A 20656-nucleotide genomic window follows, 5' to 3' on the forward strand; every position below is an offset into this window, starting at 1 on the left:
AACATGTACTCCTCTTACTCCATCCTCCTAAAAGGCACTTGTCTTTGGATTGACGACTTACTGAGTCATGTATTGGTTTAATGATTTTATTCTGTTCTAGGTCTGTATCCAACTGTCTTAGGTTCTAAATTCAGGGAAATCAGGGAATGAGTCTATGTAACTGTCACATAAAACAGTCATGCAAAACATTAGATACAATTAGGTACTTCATAGATTGTTTTAAAATAGTGATGGTGAGGGACCCCAAAATCTGAAGCATAAGCTCATAATAATGATCACTTCTACAAACTGGGATTCTTAATCTGGGATTCATAAACATGGGTGGGAAAAATACATTTTATTCTAGTATCTCTAACTGAAATTTATTGATTTCTTTGGTTATTAATATAGGCAACAAGCCAGAAAAGCATCAGTTGTATATATGAATTTGTCTCCAATGGAAATCACAGATATGAGTGGCTGGGTGGTTTAGCCGGTTAAGCATCTGCCTTTGGCTCAGGTCATGATCCTAGGGTCCTGGGATAGAGTCCTGCATCGGACTCCCTGCTCAGTAGGGAGTCTGCTTCTCCCTCTCTCTCTGCCCCTCTCCCAGCTTGTGCTCTCTCTCTCTCTCTCTTGCTCTTGCTCTCTCTCAAATAAATAAATAAAATCTTAAAAAAAGAAATCACAGATACTTTTGTATTATATTACATTTGCTGTAGATAGCTCATAATAATGTTTACTCATCACTACTTCAAAATTACAATAGAAAAAATCAAAATTACACTACAATGTATATTTTACTATAATAAAATTATAGTAGTTATTTGACCTTGCCACTACACCTTGCTATTTGATGTGTTAATATAGAAGCAGTATATGTTCTAAATTTTTCTCTTAAAATATATGTTGTTAGATAATATATGCTTAGTATATTTTATTTCCTTTGTAATTCTATGTGTTTTATTTTATGTTTTTCAAAGTATATTCTGAGAAGCAGTTTATAAAGTCAGGCTGTCAGAGGGGCCCACAGCACATACGGAAAAAGGTAAGGATCCCCTGCTCTATGCAAAGCACTTTATGTAATTATTTCATCATTCCAGTAACCCCATGAGTTCGATAGTCTCATTCACCATGGTACAGATCATGACACTGAGCCTCAGGGAAATTAGTAACATACTCAAAATCAGAAAGCTGAAAGACGGCAAAGTTGGGATTAGTCAGTCTGATTCCAAAGCCTATGCCTCCATCACATCTCCAGCACGTTGCGAGAATTGCATGCAAATTATTATCTTATGTACTATAATAGGGTTAATTTCTGGTGTGAAATGAATTTAAAAATATTTTTGGTCCTTAGTATGCAAAAATGATTCTAGTTATTATTACTAGGACTTAAGAATAACATTTTCTGCTACAAAGGTCATCTAGGCATAAAGTGGTGGGACAAAGCAGGATAGCAGAATCTCTTTCCTCTAACATCTAATGAAATGAATTAAAAAATTGGTCTAAGTCAGGCAGCAAATATTAATTTCCAGTGATGTGACAGATAACCATTCTAGGTTGTGGGGCTGCGGCAATCAAACGAGACCCCGGTCTCATTGAACACCAGCTCAAAATTCACCCAGCAGCAAGCAAATGTGGAAAAGGAAAGAGCCTCATGGAGCAAATGGCTTCTAGGAAAGAAGATCCTGATATGATGATGTCTCTGCCTCCCAGAAGTAGTGCGAAGTCTAAAGATGGATTTCTTCTTAAAAGGTGAAAGGAAGTCTTTATCTTGATGAAGTCCCAAAAGTTCATTTTTGCTTTTGCTTCACTAGCCTTTGGAGATGTATCTTTAAAGAAGTTGCTGTGGCCGATGTGGAAGAGGTTACTACCTATGTTCTCTGCTAGGATTTTGATAGAGTCCTATCTCACATTGAGGTCTTTCATCCATTTTGAGTTTATCTTTGTGTATAGTGTTAGAGAATGGTCGAGTTTCATTCTTCTGTATATAGCTGTCCAATTTTCCCAGCACCATTTATTGAAGAGACTGTCTTTTTTCCATTGCATATTTTTTCCTGCTTTGTCGAAGATTATTTGACCACAGAGTTGAGGGTCCATATCTGGGCTCTCTATTCTGTTCCATTGGTCTATATGTCTGTTTTTGTGCCCACAGAATGGGAGAAGATATTTGCAAATGACACTACAGACAAAGTGCTGATTTCCAAGATCTATAAAGAACTTCTCAAACTCAACACCCAAAAAGCAAATAATCAAGTCAAAAAATGGGCAGAAGACATGAGCAGACACTTCTCAAAAGAAGACATACAAATGGCTAACAGACACATGAAAAAATGTTCATCATCATTAGCCATCAGGGGAATTCAAATCAAAACCACATTGAGATACCACCTTACACCAGTTAGAGTGGCAAAAATTGACAAGGCAAGAAACAACAGATGTTGGAGAGGTTGTAGAGAAAGGGGAGCCCTCTTACACTGTTGGTGGGAATGCAAGTTGGTACAGCCACTTTGGAAACCAGTGTGGAGGTGCCTCAAAAATTTAAAAATAGAGCTACCCTATGACCCAGCAATTGCACTACTGGGTATTTACCCCAAAGACACAGATGTAGTGAAAAGAAGGGCCATATGCACCCCAATGTTCATAGCAGCAATGTCCGCAATAGCCAAACTGTGAAAGAGCTGAGATACCCTTCAACAGATGAATGGATAAAGAAGATCCACATATACAGGTCCATATATACAATGGAATATTACTCAGCCATCAGAAAGGATGAATACCCAACTTTTACATCAACATGGATGGGACTGGAGGAGATCATGCTAAGTGAAATAAGTCAAGCAGAGAAAGTCAATTATCATATGGTTTCACTTATTTGTGGAACCTAAGGAATAGCGTGGAGGACATTAGGAGAAGGAAGGGAAAAATGAAGGGGGGGGAATCAGAGGGGGAGACGAACCATGAGAGACTATGGACTCCAAGAAACAAACTGAGGGTTCTAGAGGGGAGGGGGAGTGGGGGGATGAGTTAGCCTGGTGATGGGTATTAAAGAGGGCACGTACTGATGGAGCACTGGGTGTTATATGAAAACAATGAATCATGGATCATTACATCAAAAACTAATGATGCACTGTATGGTGACTAACATAACATAGTAAAATTAAATTAAAATTTTTAAGAAAAGGTGAAAGGAAGGTCAAGGAGGCAGGTACAGTAAGTCGGAGAAAAGACCTGAGGAGTTGAGTGCCCACATACCACCACAGGGAGTCTGCAGAGGCCGGAGATGGCACCATTTGACAAATTATTTTCAAATATGGACCTGAATGATAAGAAGAAGCCATGCATTCTAGGAATAGATAGTGGAGATTGTCAGCTGAAGAAACAGAGAACACAATAGGAAATTGAGAGGGTATGATAATTTGGTTATGTGGCAGTTGGCTAGGCAGTAATGCCCAGTTATTTATCAAACACTAGCCTAGCTCTTCCTATGCAGGTATTTGGTAGATGTAATTGACATCCGCAATTAGCTGACTTTAAGTAAAGGAGATACCCTGGATAATGTGGGTGGGCCTCATCCAATCAGCTGGAAGATCTTATGAGCCAAAACAGGTTTCTCAGAGAAGAGGGAAAAATTCTACCTCAAGTCTGCAGTATGAACTCCTGCTTAGGTTTTCAGCCTGCCCTATGGATTTCAGACCTGTCAGCTCCACACCTGCATGAGCCAATTCCTTAAAATATGTGGACTGAGATACACACACACACACACACACACACACACACAAACACACTCTATTTCAACATCTGCTTCTGAAGAACCCAGCCTACAGTAGTTGCTGCCAAGAAATATATCATATTGGTTCTGTTCCTCTGCAGAACGCTGACTGATAGGGTTCGAGGAATGGAAAGAAGGACAGTGTCATGGAGCGCAGCGGAAGTGGAGTGGGGGTATGGGTTGGTGGAAGAGTGATAGGCAATGAGGACAGAAAGGTAGGGACTGGCCAGGTTACCTTAGATCTTGTAGATTCCACAAGATAAGAATCCACAGAAGAGATGACAAGCAACAGGTTAACTGAGGAAAGATATCAAACTTTTATGGATCAAGAAATTTTTAACTATCAGATGGGCAAATATTCCAAGAATTGACAACGCACTTTGTGGTAAGGCTGTGTGAAAACAAGACTCTCAATTATCTCTGGTGCTTGATCAAGCAGCCCCAGTTCAAGGAATTTACCCAAAAGAGGTATCTTCATAAATATGAAAAACACAAAAAATTCTCCTTTGTAGCATTATTTGTAATAACAACATATTGGAAGCACCCTAAATGCTTATCCATAGGAGATCGGTTAGTAAACTCTAGTACATGCACACAGTAGAGTTCTGAGCAGCTGTTAAAAAAAAAAAAAAAAGGAAGATTTCTTGGTACTGATTGGGAATGATTTATGGGATATTTTGTTAAATGAAAAGCAAGAAAAATAATATAAATAGATTGCTAATTTCTAAGTAAGAAGGAAGGGGAAATAAGAGTGTGTGTGTGTGTGTGTGCATGTGCACGCACGCACATATTTGCTTGTTTTTGCAAAAAAAATGCAGGCAAAAAAATAGCAGGAACTAGAAAAATGTTTTCTTATGGAGTGGAAGAGGTAGAGATAGGAATGAGACTTCCTTGAGTATAGCTTTTCACATGGCTTTGACATTTATACTATGTAAATATTTTAAATAATTCCAAACATAAAATTAAACGATGGGGTAGATATTGAAATCTTTGACCCAGATCCTCTGTTAAGGAAGCCTGGGCTGCCCAACTAAGCGAAGTGCAGACAGCGGCCATCCTGCAGCTGTCAGCTCCTCAAGGGCTTGCCTCAGCTGCAGATGAATGGCCTCATGCAGAGTCACACCCTTCCTGGGGCAACCACATCCTGAGACTGAGTGAAGTGGGGGCATAAAGGCCCAATGCTGGATAATAGTCCAGAGCTGCCGCCTGGTTGGCTGGGGTTTTGTTTGGCCTGTATCACAGTTTGTCTTCTCCCTTTTCCTAAATCCTGTTTCTCTTCTCTTCACAGATATTGATCTCTAATAAACACCTCGCACCCCAAACTCCAGCTCAGCGTGTTTCTGAAGAACTCCGCCTGCCACAGTTGCAGCTAAGAGCTGGATTACCCTCGCCTGGCTGGTAATATGGACCCCTCCACTGGTGGCAGGTGGAGCACAGCAGCCCCTGGCACAAGGTGGGGGTCCAATTGTTCCCTGGTGATGAGTTGGAAGAGCATACCAGTGGAGGGAAATGCGCTCATTGGTGCTCTGTGTCTCCTGTCTGAGAAGTAGACAGGAAATGGCAGTATTGCCAAACCCCATTGATGCCTTACGGAAGGACAGTGGACAGCTGATGGCCAGTTAGTAGACAATTAAAAGCCTTCTTGGGGAGCCTCTGTGGCTCAGTGGGTTAGGCGATGGACTCTTGGTTTCAGCTCAGGTCATGATCTCATGGGTTGTGGGATCAAGCCCCCTGGGGGCCCCCTGCTGAGTGTGGAACCTGCTAGAGATTCTCTCCCTCTGCTCCCCCTCCCTCCCTCTCTCTTATTCTCTTGCTGGGATAAATAAATACATTTTTAAAAAATCTATTCTCTTACAACTTTCAAATATACAATAGAGTACTGTTAACTATAGTCACCATGCTGTACAGTACATCCCCAGGACTTACTTGTTTTATAACTGGAAGTTTCTACCTTTTGACCACCTTCCCTCATTTTGCCCACCCCCCACCTCCACCTCTGGCAACCACCAATCTGTTCTTGGTATTTATGAGTTCAGTTTTTTAAAATTATTTTATATATATATATATATATATATATATATATATATATATATATATACACACACACATATATGTTAACATATAATATATTATTTGTTTCAGGGGTAGAGGTCTGTGATTCATCAGTCTTACACAATTCACAGCGCTCACCATAGCACATAGCCTCCCCAATGTCCATTATCCAGTCACCCCATCCCTCCCACCCCCCTGCTCTCCAACAACCCTCAGTTTGTTTCCTGAGGTTAAGAGTCTTTCATGGTTTGTCTCTCTCTCTGGTTTTGTCTTGTTTCATTTTTCCCTCCCTTCTTCTATGATCCTCTGCTTTGTTTCTCAAATTCATCATATCAGTAAGAGCATATGATACTTGTCTTTCTCTGATTGACTTATTTCGCTTAGCATAATACCCTCTAGTTCCACCCATGTTGTTGCAAATGGCAAGATTTCATCTTTTCTATGGCTGAGTAATATTCCACTGTGTATATATACCACATCTTCTTTATCCATTCATCTATTGATAGACATCTAGGCTCTTTCCACAGTTTGGCTATTGTGGACACTGCTGCTATAAACATTGGGGTGCAGGTGCCCCTTCTGATCACTACCTTTGTATCTTTGGGGTAAATACCCAGTAGTGCAATTGCTGGGTTGTAATAAATAAATCTTTAAAAAAAAAAAAAAGGCTTCTGGAGTTAAAAGGCCTCTCTCTTTGTTTATATACAAATAAGCTCATCTCTTTTACCAGGAGAGCAGAGGCAGTTGAGGAGCAAGTTAAGGTTCAACAACGTCAGGTCAGTTATGCTAAGGTCAGACTCTGGCGGGAGGAGAACTGGGCAACTGACTCAGGAATGGAGATGCTGGGCTGATGCTTCTGAAGACTTTGACTCCCCAGGTTCCCCTAAACCTTCTGAGCCTGTAGCAGTGTCCCACTCCTCCCTATTAAAGTGGAGTACTCCAACCAGTCTGGAAGATAATCACAGAGGCCTCTTTCCTACAAGGCAACAAATGCCTGCCTTAAGATCCCCCCCCCTTCTCCCTTCTACCCTTTAGGTCTATGATTTGGGTTAAATCACAAAATAACAGCCAAAGTTCTGGAAAGAAAAAAAAAAACACAGCTGGAAATGAGCTGGGCCTGATAATGGGAGGAAAGAAACCATATCCTAGAGCAACTGCAAGACTGTGCTAACAGGTATTGGGAGCTGAAGGAATATGCATTGATGGGATTCTGAAGGTGCTGATCAAGGGAAGAGTTTATTGACTTGAGAACACTCTACCAAGATACAGTATTTATTAGCCTTGCATGTACTCCAGAAGACGGTGTGACCTTCTTCCTAGAATGACTCCTTGAGGCATGGAAATGACCTGCCCACATGATGCCCACATCATGGCCCACACTGAGCAAACCTGGAATGCCAGTGTTGCTGTGGTAGACAGTAGAGCAAGGGATTAAAAAGTTCAGGAAAGGGAGTATGCTTGAATGGATATACTACTATGATGAGAAGACTCCACAAATGATTATGTTCCATGGGGAGACCCAGAAGACATACCATTTACCAAGGTGATGAGAACAAACCGGGACACCAGCATCAGTAAAAATTTCTAATGGGGTCAGCCCTGATGGGAGGAGAGTCTGTTACAGAACTTGGCTTACTGATAGAAATGGGGATGATAGAATCCCAAAATAATAGAAGGCTTGGGGTGGCACGTAAGTGCCAGAAGCCAGGGGATAGCAATTATTGTAATGACCCCCCAGATCAGAGGGGAAGCCAAGGGAGTCAGAACCACACAAAGTTACAGAGATTATTAGTGATATACAACTTCCCCAGGGGTAAAGTGGATTGGCAGCCAACATGGGAACTATTTAGCTTATACTGGCAGAAGCAATGAAGGATAGATAACCGAGGGGTGAGCGGTTTGATCCCTTACCCAGTTCTGCACCTGAGCCAACTTTCAGATGAAAAATTCTTTGACTTAAGAAGTGGCAGGATCTCTGGAAGGAAGAACTCTGCAACACCATGACAAGTAAACATGGGTGGTGATTTTCCTAGTCCTTTCCCCAAAAGACTTATGGTCATTTATTAAACTGATAAGAACAGATACTATACTTGATCTTAGCCAAAAGGCCGAGAAGCAATAAGACTTACGGTCACTTATATGGGTAATTATGCACCGAGGTAAAGGAAATATCCAGACGTTCAAGAACGGATGGATCCAGTGTCTAGGTGAGTCAAGACCAGGCTTACATTGGGTTCTCCGAGTCCATATTCATACCCATTGTTTATTTCCCCTGTCCCTGAATTGAGATTGGTATACTTGGCAGTTAGTATAACCTTCACATTGGTTTCTTGGTCAGTAAAGTAACAGTAGACAAGACCAAATGGAAGCCTCTAAACTACCTCCCCAGCACCCCCACCAAGATAATGGATATACAGTACAGTAATGCCTCCCCAGGGCAGCAGAAATTAGCGCCGATCTTAAGACTCTAAAGGATGCAGCAGTGGTGGGCTCTATACATTTAATTCACTAGTCTAGGCCCTGAAGAAACTGGATGAATCCTGGAGAATAACCATAAACAAGCTCAACCAACTAGTACCCCTGATCACAGCCACCATGCCAGATGTGGTATCTTTGCTAGAGAAGATGAATATGGCCTCATGTATGTGGTATGCAGCCACTGATTTAGTGAATATATTCCTTTCTATCCCAGTCAGGAAAAAGGATGGCATGGAACAGTTTTGTCCCAGACCTCTGTTAGCTTTCTTATCCTCTGTCATAATATAGCCTGAAGCCATCCAGACCATCTAGACATTCCACAGAATATCACACTAATTCATTACATTGACGAATTTATGTTGATAAAGCCACATAAACAAGAACTGGTTGGTGTGTTGGAGGCATTAGCAAGACACATGTGTTGCAGAGGGTGGAAGATAAAACCTGTAGAGTTTCAGGGACATGCTACATCTGTAAAATATTTAAAGTTTCAGTAGTCAGGGTTGCGTTGGGACAGCCCTTCAAAAGGAAAAGACAAATTACTGCCTCTTATACTCCCTACCAAGAAAAAAGAAGTATATTAACTGGTAAGCTTCGGTCTCTCTGACTCATATACTGGGTGATGAATGGCTGCCAGGTTTGAATGGAGCCCAGAGCAAAAAAGGGCTCTGCAATAGGTCCAAGCTTCTATGCAAGCAGGTCTGCCACTGGGACCACACGATCCACAGAACCTATGGTGTGAGTATATCAGTAGTAGGAAAGATGCTGCATGGAGTTTATAGCAAGCCCTAGCAAGGAAATCAGAACAAGACCTCTGAGGTTCTGGAGCAAGGCTATGCCACTGATAGCAGAAAATTATGTACCTGACATGCTACTTGGGCCCTGTCAAGATGGAATTCCTAACCATGGGGAAACCAAGCCACCATGCATCTAGAATTGCCTCTCATGAGAACTCACAAACTTGTAAGATTGAATAGCCAGCAATAATCTCTCATAAAATAGAAGCAGCACATCCAGGTTTGGGCACTATGAGGGCCAGAGGGCACAAAGCAAACTGCATGTGCAGGTAACCCAGACTCCCATGATTCACACTGCTGTTGCATTCATGCCCTCTCTTAGGTGAAGGAGGAGGAAAAAGTCTGACCTTGGTTTGTAGATGGGTCAGCTCCATATTGTGGGTGCAAGTTGACATGGAAGTCAGCTGCACTATAGCCTCATTCAGGAGTGGCCTTGACAGTGATGAGGAAAAGCTTACCTCAATGGGCAAAGGTCTCATGGGCAATGGCTTGGCCAAGATCAGTGACAAGGAGGTCTGGCATAGAGGCATATGGATGGACATATGGAAGTGCACACAAGGTGTGAGGATTTTTATATCACATCTTAATGCCCACCAGAGAGCATCCACTATAGGAGACAATCAAGGAGACAAAATGATTTGGACAGTTAATGTCAACCAGTTTTGTCGGTGCCCACCTAAGTACGGTACAATGGCACAAGTGTCAGTATGATATGTTTATTTCCTATCACTAGCCACTGAAATGACCTAGAAGCAATAATATTTCAGTAGCAATGAGTACATCTAGTTCCTAGATCTTGGTTTTTAAAATACTGAACTCCATTAAAAGGAAGTAGGACTCCTTGGAGAAATGGATTTCAGATCTGGGGCAGAAAAAGTACAAGGTGAGCCTAGAATATGTTTTCATTACTAACAAAGGAAGAAAGTGCTCGAAAGCTCACAGGTTCCAGCTTGAAGGAGTTCCCACCAAACTCGGGACTTTCTGGGCATCAAATTAAATAATGATGTTAATGAAATTATGACACATCGAATAAAAAGACAGTTATAAGTCCATAGTGTTCTTTTTTAAAAAGTAGGAGGGAGGAGAGAGAAGGGAAATCCTTTATCTACAAGAGAATATAAGCTAATAGATGCAGTAGAAATGATAAGTAGGAAAATCACCATTTGCAACCAATTGACATAGGTGGAGATCATTCATGAATGCTAAAACCTATAGGTAAAAATTATTAGAGAACAGGATATTCATCCAGTTTTCAAATATCACACCACAGATTATTCATTACAAAGAGAAAAAAAAGATACAGTTTTATAATGGAGAAAGGTGGTAGACACCGTTATAACCAAGAGTTGAAACTTGGTCTCATCAACAATGCAACAGGTATTTTTTTGCCTCTAGTTTTTATGTGCTTAAAAAGACATAGCATTATCTATGCTATGCTCTTGCCAGAATGTTAAACCTGAATCTAAACACAAGGAAACAGTCATACAAATCCAAATTATGGAACAAACCACAATAAAACAAGCTTTCCAAAATGCCAATCATTAAAAGCAAAATAAAAGGTCGGGGAGCTCTTCTATATTAAAGATGATTGAAGAGTTATGATAACCAAATGCAATACATGGCCTTTGGACACTGGATCAAAAACAAAGGCAAAACCAAAACAAAACAAAAAACAAGTGGAAGGCACACTTTGGGGACGATTGGAGAAAATTGAGTATTGGACGGCATATTAGATAAAAATACTATGTTAGTGTTATGCCTCTTAGGTATAATAATAGTGTTATGATTATGTAGCAGAATGTATTTACTCATGGCACTTACTGAAGTATTTAGGCATGAAGTGTCCTGTAAGATAAAGGGAATGGGGCAAAGTGTTAACAATGGGTAAATCAGGTCGCAAGATAAATGAGTACTGGCGCGCCTAGGTGGCTCAGTTGTTAAGCATCTGCCTTGGGCTCAGGTCATGATCCCAGGGTCCTGGGATCGAGCCCACATCGGGCTCCTTGCTCCATGGGAAGCCTGCTTCTCCCTCTCCTGCTCCCCCTGCTTGTGTTCCCTCTCTCGCTGTGTCTCTCTCTGTCAAATGAATAAATAAAATCTTTTTTTAAAAAAAAAGATAAATGAGTACTAATTTTACTATTCAACTTTTCTATAGGTTTGAATTTTTTTCAAAATAGACTGTTGGGGGTGGGCACAAAGTTTTCAAAAGTAATGTGGTATACTCAACACACTGCGAAATTGATTTTGTGGTACTGATACACAAAATAAAGTGGTTTTAAAAGACAAAAAATAAATTAGGAACAGCAGTGCATGGTATAGACAAGGCTGCAAAATATATGATTGACGTGGAGGAAAAGCTTATGACTATCCCAGTGAATGCTGGGGAGATAAAGAGGTAGACTGAGAGAAGCTGCATATCCAGTGCAATAGAACTTTCTACACCTAGAAGGAAAGTGCTGTGCAGAAATGATTTTATCAGGACTCTCCTTAAAATTGAAACCATCCTCTCAGGCAGCCTGTGAAATTTAGGGCAGGAGAGTGGGGGTAATGGAGGGCAGAGGGAAGAAAAGGGCAGAGGCAAGAAGTTTCATGTCATCACCGCTGTCAGTGCTTTCTGCTCTGCTACCGGTTTATGGGATTGCAGGGAAATGATACACAGACACTCTCAAACATATAAACCTGCTGCACATCCCTGGAAAAGGGCCCTGAATCTGGGGTCACCTTGGGACTTCAGTTTGCTTCTTGGCTTTTCTCTAAGTCACAGTTCCAACCCTATTGCCACCAGAAGATCTAGGATTATCCTTCTTTTGTAAAGTTGTAGCAAGGTCTTTCTCTCATGAGCCCTGAAGATAAGCCCTGACATATGGGCAGTGCATGAATTGGATATTGGAGATAAATTATTGAAAAGCCAACACTTCATAAGCCCTTGTAACTATGGAATTAAGTTTTGGAAACATGTAAAGCTTTCCCCAGACAGGAAAAAATGTACGAAACATTTAGCATCTATATTACTTTCTTCCTGTTGCATCAACATTTTCTCATTATCAACATGTCTTTCTCAGCAAACCATTGTGCATTCAATGACATAAGCCTCTGTGTTTGCCTGTTCTGGGGACAGCCATGGACTCCACTATTGGTGTTCCATGCTGAGGAGACAGAGTCCTTTTTAGGAAAATGAAAAACTCAGCCCAGCAACCATCTCATTCGTTTTCTGTGCTTTTCTTGTGAGAAATATTCTTACATATTTACACATTGGCTCTGTTAAGTCCAACCGTATTCCTTTGCTGTTGCACGTAATAGCTTTCCGCACCATTGCAGAGAAAAAAAGATCAGGCAGGTCTTTGGGATACATGTAGCAAATACCAATAGCTCAGCATTCCTCGTCCTTGATGAGTTTCCTCTCAAATTTGTGCTGGGACCGTGTCTTGAGATACTTTTCCTAACATTTCTATTTCTAGGTAGGATGACAAAGAATGCTGGGCTTCTCCTCCTTGAAATGAGAAAATAGATCCACAGGTCTTTTATGTGCTGGGTTGCAGGGTTGTCACATCATGTGCTCTTCCTCTTTTTCTCCTTTTGCTTTACTATTTCTGCTTCCTTTCCTTTCACCTCTCTGGCATCTCATTTCTAATCAGAGATGAGTCAGAGTTTTGTGAGGCAAATGTTTCCAAACTGTATATTATAGTTCTCGATGTAATCATTCTTGAAACCCCTGGTTCTAAATGGAATCATAGTTTGCAGTGCTAGTGAAGGTATTAAAAATAAAATAAGAGTGATAAAATTTGTATTTTTTTCTTTAACAAGAATATGCCACAACTGGGGAGGAACAGATTTTGAAAATAAGGTCTCCAGTTGTTCTCAGGATTGAAAAATTCACCACTTTTGTCTCACACTCATGTGTATTAACTACTGTTTTAAGAAATCTTCCATGGCTGTCTAAAGAATGTCTGATTTAAAGACATTTTAGTTCTATTCAGAAAAAAACATCCAATTGAGCTGTTTCTTTTAATTTATTATTTTTCTCACTGGAGCATAAAGCAATACAGTACAGGCTGAAACTCTCAGGAGGAAGAGCAAAATTGTAGGAGGAAGAGCAAAATTTAGGATGTTTAGAGTTACAAGGGGCCTTGGAGGTCATTCAGTGCAACCCTTATCTGGTTCATGTAACCTATAAACAATACCCTCAACTAGGTCAAGAACTAGATTTAAAAATCCCTCCAGCAAAGATGGTACTAGAGTGGCTTGTTTTTCAGAGATCTTGAGCAAAAGACTTGTGATTCTTTTTTGAAAACTATGCAACTAAGTGTGAGAAGAATCACCTAGGATAGTATTTACAAAAACAGTACTAGGAAGCCAAATTTCAGTTTTTAAAACAAAGTAATTTTCTTGTTTGGTTGTTGTAAAGGGCTGCTGGAGCTCACAGAACAGCCTGAAAGTATTTTTATTAGATGAGCAGTGTAACTCTTATACATGAGAATGAACTATTCCTATGTCTACTTGTGCATTTGTAATATGTATTGAATTTTCTTCCCTTTTTTGGTGCCTGGAGGACAGAGTTGAGTTAGTCTTCTTCCTTAGTTCTTAGGACATTATCAGTATCTGTCCATATACTTATATTCTTCTCTTACCTTAGGTTCCCATTCTAGTTAAAAACAAATACAAGGGTAAATGTTCCTAACTACATATTTATTGTTGTAAAACATGTGGTACGAGATGCAGTTATGTGTTGTGCTATAAATCCCATTCTTCCCTCAACTTTTTCTTATTTTGATACCTGTCAAGTTGCTGTACATAAATATAACTTCTATTTGGTGTGCATCATATTTTATGCATCCATTCCTCTAGCCTCCAGCTCCCCTGATCCCTGACAATGCCACTGTATCTTCCAAAATAGCCCATCCAGGACTGTTAAAAAGATTTCTCTGGGATATATCAGGAGGGGAATCCCTGGGTCTTAGTGATCTAAGTGATCTAAATCTAACTATTTTGAGCATGCTCATATAGTTTTCAGAATGGAACTTCCACAAGCAGTGCACCATTACTCACCAAACCTTGGATTCATTCATTTTTATAATTTAAGTAACATGATAGATTATTAACATGACATTGTTAAAATTTCCACTTCTCTGGTTGCTAGTGAATTTGGGAATCTTTTGGTATGTACTGGGCTTCCTCTTCTGTGAATGTTTATTCGCGTCCTATGCCCATTTTTCAGTTATATCCCCATTTCAGTTATTCCTTCACTTTGATTTTACAACCCTTTGTTTTGTTTTTGTTATTAATGATTCATTGTTTTTAAATACTGCAAATGCTTTTCTCAGTCACCTGTCTACTAATGTTACCTGTGGTGTCTTACCCTGAACAGCAATTGTTAATTTTTTCTTTAATTTTGATGTAATCAACATCTATTTTTCAGCTTATTGTTTGCCTTTAGGATCCTGTTTAGGAAGCTTGTCTGTGACGATATATCACAAATATATTCTCCTATATTTTCTTCCATTAGTGCTATTGTTTACTTCTAGTCTATTATTTATATGGATAAGGTAAGGATACAGTTGTATATTTCTTTATCTACTGAACCAGTTATTCTAATACCCCGATAATAAGTGCTTTGACTTCTCCATTGCTTTGGGGTGTGAATTTCACATATCAATTTACACACACACACACACACACACACACACACACAAAATATCTGTTCTGTTTCACCGGCTTATTTGTTCCTGCTTCGGCTCATACTGTTTTTCCTAGTAAAGCTTTGATTTAGTCTTATTATCTAGTAGGACATGCCCCTGTGCTTTCTGCTTGTTAATTAAATTGATTTAGGTATTAAGGCTTCTATTCATCAATATAAAATTTATGAGTTGTCAAGTTACTCATATTTGAACTGAATTTCCTAGGAGAGACTGCACCGATTTATCTATTTAATATAATCCATACTTAGGTTCAACTGAAACGTTATGAGCATAGCTCTCTGCTCACTCAGATCTTTCATATCCTTAAATTTTTTATTCATATACATTCTTTAGTTAACTCTTAGTTCTTGCTGGTTTTGTTAATGGTGTCCTATTTTCTGTTACAGTTCCAGCTGGAATTGTATAGCATACTATTTACACACGGTAAAAAAAAGGCAACATCACTGCTTTTGAAAGGAACCTAATTTTTGTAGTAGGTTCGTGTTTGTAAAACCCTTTAAAACCACTGTGTATTGGGGGGGGCAGCGCCTGAGTGGCTCAGTTGGTTGAGCATCTGACTCTTGGTCTCTGCTCAGGTCATGTTCTCAGGTTCGTGGGATCGAGCCCCACACAGGGCTCTGAGCTCAGTGTGGAGCCTACTTCTCTCCTTCTCCCTCTGCTCCGGTCCACCCCCTCCCATTTGCATGCTTTCTCTCTCTCCCTCCCAAATAAATAAATAAATGAGATCTTTAAAAACAAAAACAAAAAAACCCACTGTGTGTGTCTGTTCCATGGGAAATCCCATACTCAATCCTGTTCTTCATGTCTACGCTGCTCAGCGTCACCACTCTAGCTTTCTTTTCCTGAATATTAAAAACATGCTCCTTAAAGAGACTAAAATGATATGGAACCCTCCGAAACAAACAATACATTAAATAATGTTAAAAAAAAAAAAGAAGAAGAGAGTAGGAAGGGAAAAATGAAGGGGGGGAAATCGGAGGGGGAGACGAACCGTGAGAGACTATGGACTCTGAGAAACAAACTGAGGGTTTTAGAGGGAAAGCGTTTGGGGGGATGGGTTAGCCCCGTGATGGGTATGAAGGAGGGCACGTACTGCATGGAGCACTGGGTGTTATACGCAAACAATGAATCATGGAACACTACATCAAAAACTAACGATATACTGTATGGTGACTAACATAACATAATAAAATGGAGTCTTGTATAACCTCCATATTTACATACTTTTAAAGTTTTTCTTTTATTCAAATTCTACTCAAAAGAGAGGGACTTTCAAGGCATTTTTGGACCTGAGAGCACACAACCTGATTTCAGTATCAACCAACATCTGTATCCACTGTTAGGGACACAGTTAGCTTATACCAATTGAGAAGAATCATGTTATAATTGGTTTTTTTTGTAAGAATCACCATTATAGCATGGAGAAAGAAAGTAGCAGCGGGCTGCTTATAATAGTTGTATGAAGGGGGAATAATTCAGTTACATGTTATTGAAGTGGGAGTTTATGGAAGAGAAAATGTGATTAGAATTTAATAAAAGTGTATATTAGACAATTATATCCTTGGTATAAAGTAATAGGTAAATAAATTAAAATATTTTGTCTTAAAGAGCTGACACTTTGATTTGTGGCCTTGACATTATTTAGAAGGTGCCATAAAAATTGCTATTGAGAATTGTACTTACTCTGAGAAATGTTAGCAATTTTAGAACACTAATTCAATGGTAGGATGTCCAACGTTTAAACTCGACTGAAACAGAGAAAAATTTTAATTCCAGAATAATAACATTGAGTATATGTACATTAACTGAAATACATTTTTCCTGTGCCATTTAAGTGAAGAGGTTGGGCAGCTTTTGCTATTGCTCACCTTCCTGGTTAGTCATAATTTTGATTCTGCTAAAAAGAGATCATAAAAACTTAAGTCAAATTTAGGAGATTCATCATTTTAGTTTGCATATTTCCTCATAAAAAGTGAGTCTGTTTCTGTTTTGGGGTTTTTGTTTATTTTGTTTTTTAGATTCCACATGTGAGTGAAATCATATGGTATTTGTCTTTCTCTGTCTGATTTACTTCACTGAGCATAATACCCTCTAGATCCATCCATATTGTTGCAATGACAAGATTTCATTCTTTTTGATGGCTGAGTAATATACATATAATAACCCATATTTCACACCTTCTGTATGCACTCATCTATTGATCAACACATGGGTTGCTTACATATTTTAGCTATTATAAATAATGCTGCCATAATTGTTCCACAGTTCCTGGATGTTTTGTTCTATTTTTTTGTTTTTATTCCTTTTTTTCTCTTTGCATTTCAATTTGGGAAGTTTGTATTTACTTATCTTTAAGCTCCCTGATTCTTTCCTTGGTTACCTGCTCTTTACTGATGAATCCATGAAAGACATTAAGGTTTTGGATTTCTAGAATTTCTAGAGTTTACCCTTGATTCTTTCTCAGAGTTCTCACTCATCTCTTTATACTACCCATATTTTCTTTCATGTTTTCCTTTAGACTCCATGAGATAGTAATCATAGTTATTTAAAATTTCATATCTGATAATTCCAGCATCTATATCAGCTCTGTGTTGATAAGCCTGTGTGCAACTTGGAGAATGATTTCAAGTCTGCCCCATGTCTTGCTTTGATTGCTCCTGAGTAGGTGCAGCCTAGCATATGTACACATCTTTCTGACCCCAGAGATGTCTATGATCTCAAGAAGGCTTTCTTGACAGCCTCTTTCCCTGGTTCTTTCCATTAAACTTCTGGCTGCTATGCAAGTTTGTATGAGAACAAGCAGTCTTCTCTTAATTGTTCTCCACCAAGATCTTAGTTATTTTCAATAACATCCTTAAGCATAGAGTTCTCCACTCTCTGTTCCAAATAAAGGCAGGCCTCTTAGGCAGAGCTGTGGAGCCTTTGTCCCCTGGCCTGCCTTTCCTCCTGGATAGAACCCATATGCCACTGCACTAGATCTCTGGCAGGAAACTGCTCCTCCTTCGCCCACTACCAGTGGCTACTCACTGGGATCAGGGCACAGCCCGATCTTCCCAGCTTGCTCCTCCCAGGCTGGAACCTCCTCCCTTCCAGCTAGCTGGGGATGGGGTAAATTGGAGCCTTAGTATTTTCAGCCTGCCATGCCTGGGGTAGGGTTTCTGTCTTGAGGGGAGGCTATGTGTAGGAAGAGAGACTCCGTATACCCCTGCAGAAGTAGAGCTATTCTATTCCTTCAGTAATAGAGCTCCGGTAACATGGGCCTGAAAAAGATGAAACACCACCTGCCTACCCTTCTTGTGGTCATCATAGCCCCAGACTGGGAGCTGGGGGGAGAAGAATCTTATTCTTGGTTGCAAATTCCATCCAAGAGGTAGAGCTTCCATAATGTGGAACTGGCGGAGTATGTAAAGGAACAGATCGTGGTTCAGATGTCCCAGCCACTCACTGTTCTTACCCAGGATTTAGCATATTTTCTTGAAAGAATGTTTGCTCACATGCTCCGTGTTCTTAGTACAATTTCCAGACTTTGAATGATTGACCTTTATAATTTTCACCAGTTAAATCATTGTTTGGTGGGGGAGAGGGTCTGCTCAGGTCCTTACTTAATCATTCTGAAAATGATGTCACCCCAGGCACTTTTTTTTTTTTTTTAAACCAGTGGAGACCTGGTGTGGCAAAATGGAATCTGGAAGAGCTACAGTAAACTCTTTGTTCTCACTATCTGGCAGGAAAAAAAAAATTCTTCCCCATTTTCTTCCAGATAGATGGTCCCAAGGCGCACTTCTTTCTATTTTTTTTCTTTTTTCAAGTTTTTATTTAAATTCCAGTTAGGTAATATACAGTGTTATATTAGTTTTGGGTGTAGAATTTAGTGATTCAACACTTACAGACAACACCAGTGCTCATCACAAGTGCTTTTCTTAATCCCCATCACCTATTTCACCCATCCCCCAACCCACCTCCCCTCTGGTAACCATCAGTTTGTTTTCTATAGTTAAGAGTCTGTTTCGTGGTTTTTCCCGTCTTCTTTTCCCCCACGTTCATTTGTTTTGTTTCTTAAATTCCACATATGAGTGAAATGATATGGTATTTGTCTTTTTCTGACTGACTTATTTCACTTAGCATAATACTCTCTAGCTCCACCCACATTGTTGCAAATAGTAAGATTTATTTTTATGACTGAGTAATATTCCACTACATACACACACACACACACACACACACACACACACACACACACACGTATCACATCTTCTTCTTTGTCCATCGATTCATCAGTCAATGGACATTTGGGTTCTTTCCATAATTGGCTACTGTTGAAAATGCTGATGTAAACATCAGGGTCAAGGCACATTTCTTAGAGCAACTTGATCAGGGTTAGCCAACTTTTGTATCATTTTCGTTCCATCCCTGCTTTTCTTCTCCTTTATTTCCTGACCCAGCATTTGATCTTAACCTCTGCCTTCGGTTCTGCTTTCTGGGGAACCCAGTATAAAACATATGCCATGTTTCTCTCTCTCTTTTTATTTTACTCCATGCTTTATAAATAACTAATGATTTGGGTTAACCATTGCATTATATTATTCTAAGTTAATAATGAAAGCTAACATAAAACTTATTCCTTAGCTTATAGCTTATTATGAAAATGAAAAACATTCTATTAGACTATATGACTTTAATCTCAATGTCTTTACTTTTAACTATGTTACAGTTTGCTTTTCAGTGGTATTATCCCTCAAAATGCATAGGAACACATTCACTTGAATTAAAAATGTAAGACTTGTTATTTCTTTAACAGAAAGTCAATCTGATTTGCTTAACTGAGGTAACAATGAAACCTAACCTTGTAATTAGGTTCAAAGTGGACTTTTTCGATAAGCAAGTTTAACCTGCAGCTCTGATTTTTGACAAAACATATTTAAATCACATGACATGACAAAACATTTTATCAAACATATTGTATGGAAAATATGCTGAAATTAGGAATATTTTAATTTTCCCTTTGTGACTGCAACGGGTGGCTTCAAGTGAAAAAAATATATAGTTAACGCTTCCCCACAATGACCTCCGCTAAGGATGGTTGTGGCTCAGGAGAAGGGTCCGCAGGGAACCAGCAGCAGCTCCACCTAGGGGTTCCTGAGGCCATGTTGGTGGAAGATGTAGATTCTGTCATGAAACAGCCTGGGAATGAGACTGCAGATACATTACTAAAGAAGCGGATGAACAGTACCAGAAGTATAAGTTTATGGAACTCGACCCTGCTCAAAAGAAAAGGAGGCTGGAAGGTCAGATTCCTGAAATTAAGCAGACTTTAGAAATTCTAAAATACATGCAGAAGAAAAAAAAGAGTCCACCAGTTCACTGGAAACCAGATTCTTACTGGCAGATAACCTGTATGGCAAAGCTTCAGTTCCTCCTACTGATAAAGTGTGTCTGTGGTTCGGGGCTAATGTAATGCTTGAATATGGTATTGATGAAGCTCGGGCATTGTTGGGAAAGAATTTATCGACTGCCACTAAGAATCCTGATTCCCTTGAAGAAGACCTTGATTCTTTCTTTGAGATCAATTTACTACCACAGAAGTCAGTATGGCCGGGGTTTATAATTGGGATGTAAAAAGAAGAAACAAAGATGATTCTACCAAGAACAAAGCATAATGCTGGCAATTAAAAATGTGGTTCAGTTTTCCAAACATGTTATTTTACATACCCCAAAGTTTATCCCTAAAGGTTGACATCACTTTGACTGATTTTTTTTTTAACAGCAAGAATGGTAATTAAAACTTAAAAAAAGATAAACATCATTTTATTATAAAAACAAAATTAGTTTCAAATATTTTATGAAATTAGCAGTATTTTAATTTTTATTTTATTTCCAACAAA

General features: G+C 39.4%; 2 pseudogenes; one reads left to right on the forward strand and one right to left on the reverse strand.

Moving 5' to 3' along the window:
• Positions 1-7815: 7815 nt before the first annotated feature.
• LOC113926143 lies at positions 7816-7923 on the reverse strand (annotated as a pseudogene).
• Positions 7924-19834: 11911 nt separating this feature from the next.
• On the forward strand, positions 19835-20431 carry LOC113925659 (annotated as a pseudogene).
• Positions 20432-20656: the final 225 nt, after the last annotated feature.

This window comes from Zalophus californianus, chromosome 2 (genome assembly GCF_009762305.2).
Source record: "Zalophus californianus isolate mZalCal1 chromosome 2, mZalCal1.pri.v2, whole genome shotgun sequence".
NCBI lineage: Eukaryota > Metazoa > Chordata > Mammalia > Carnivora > Otariidae > Zalophus > Zalophus californianus.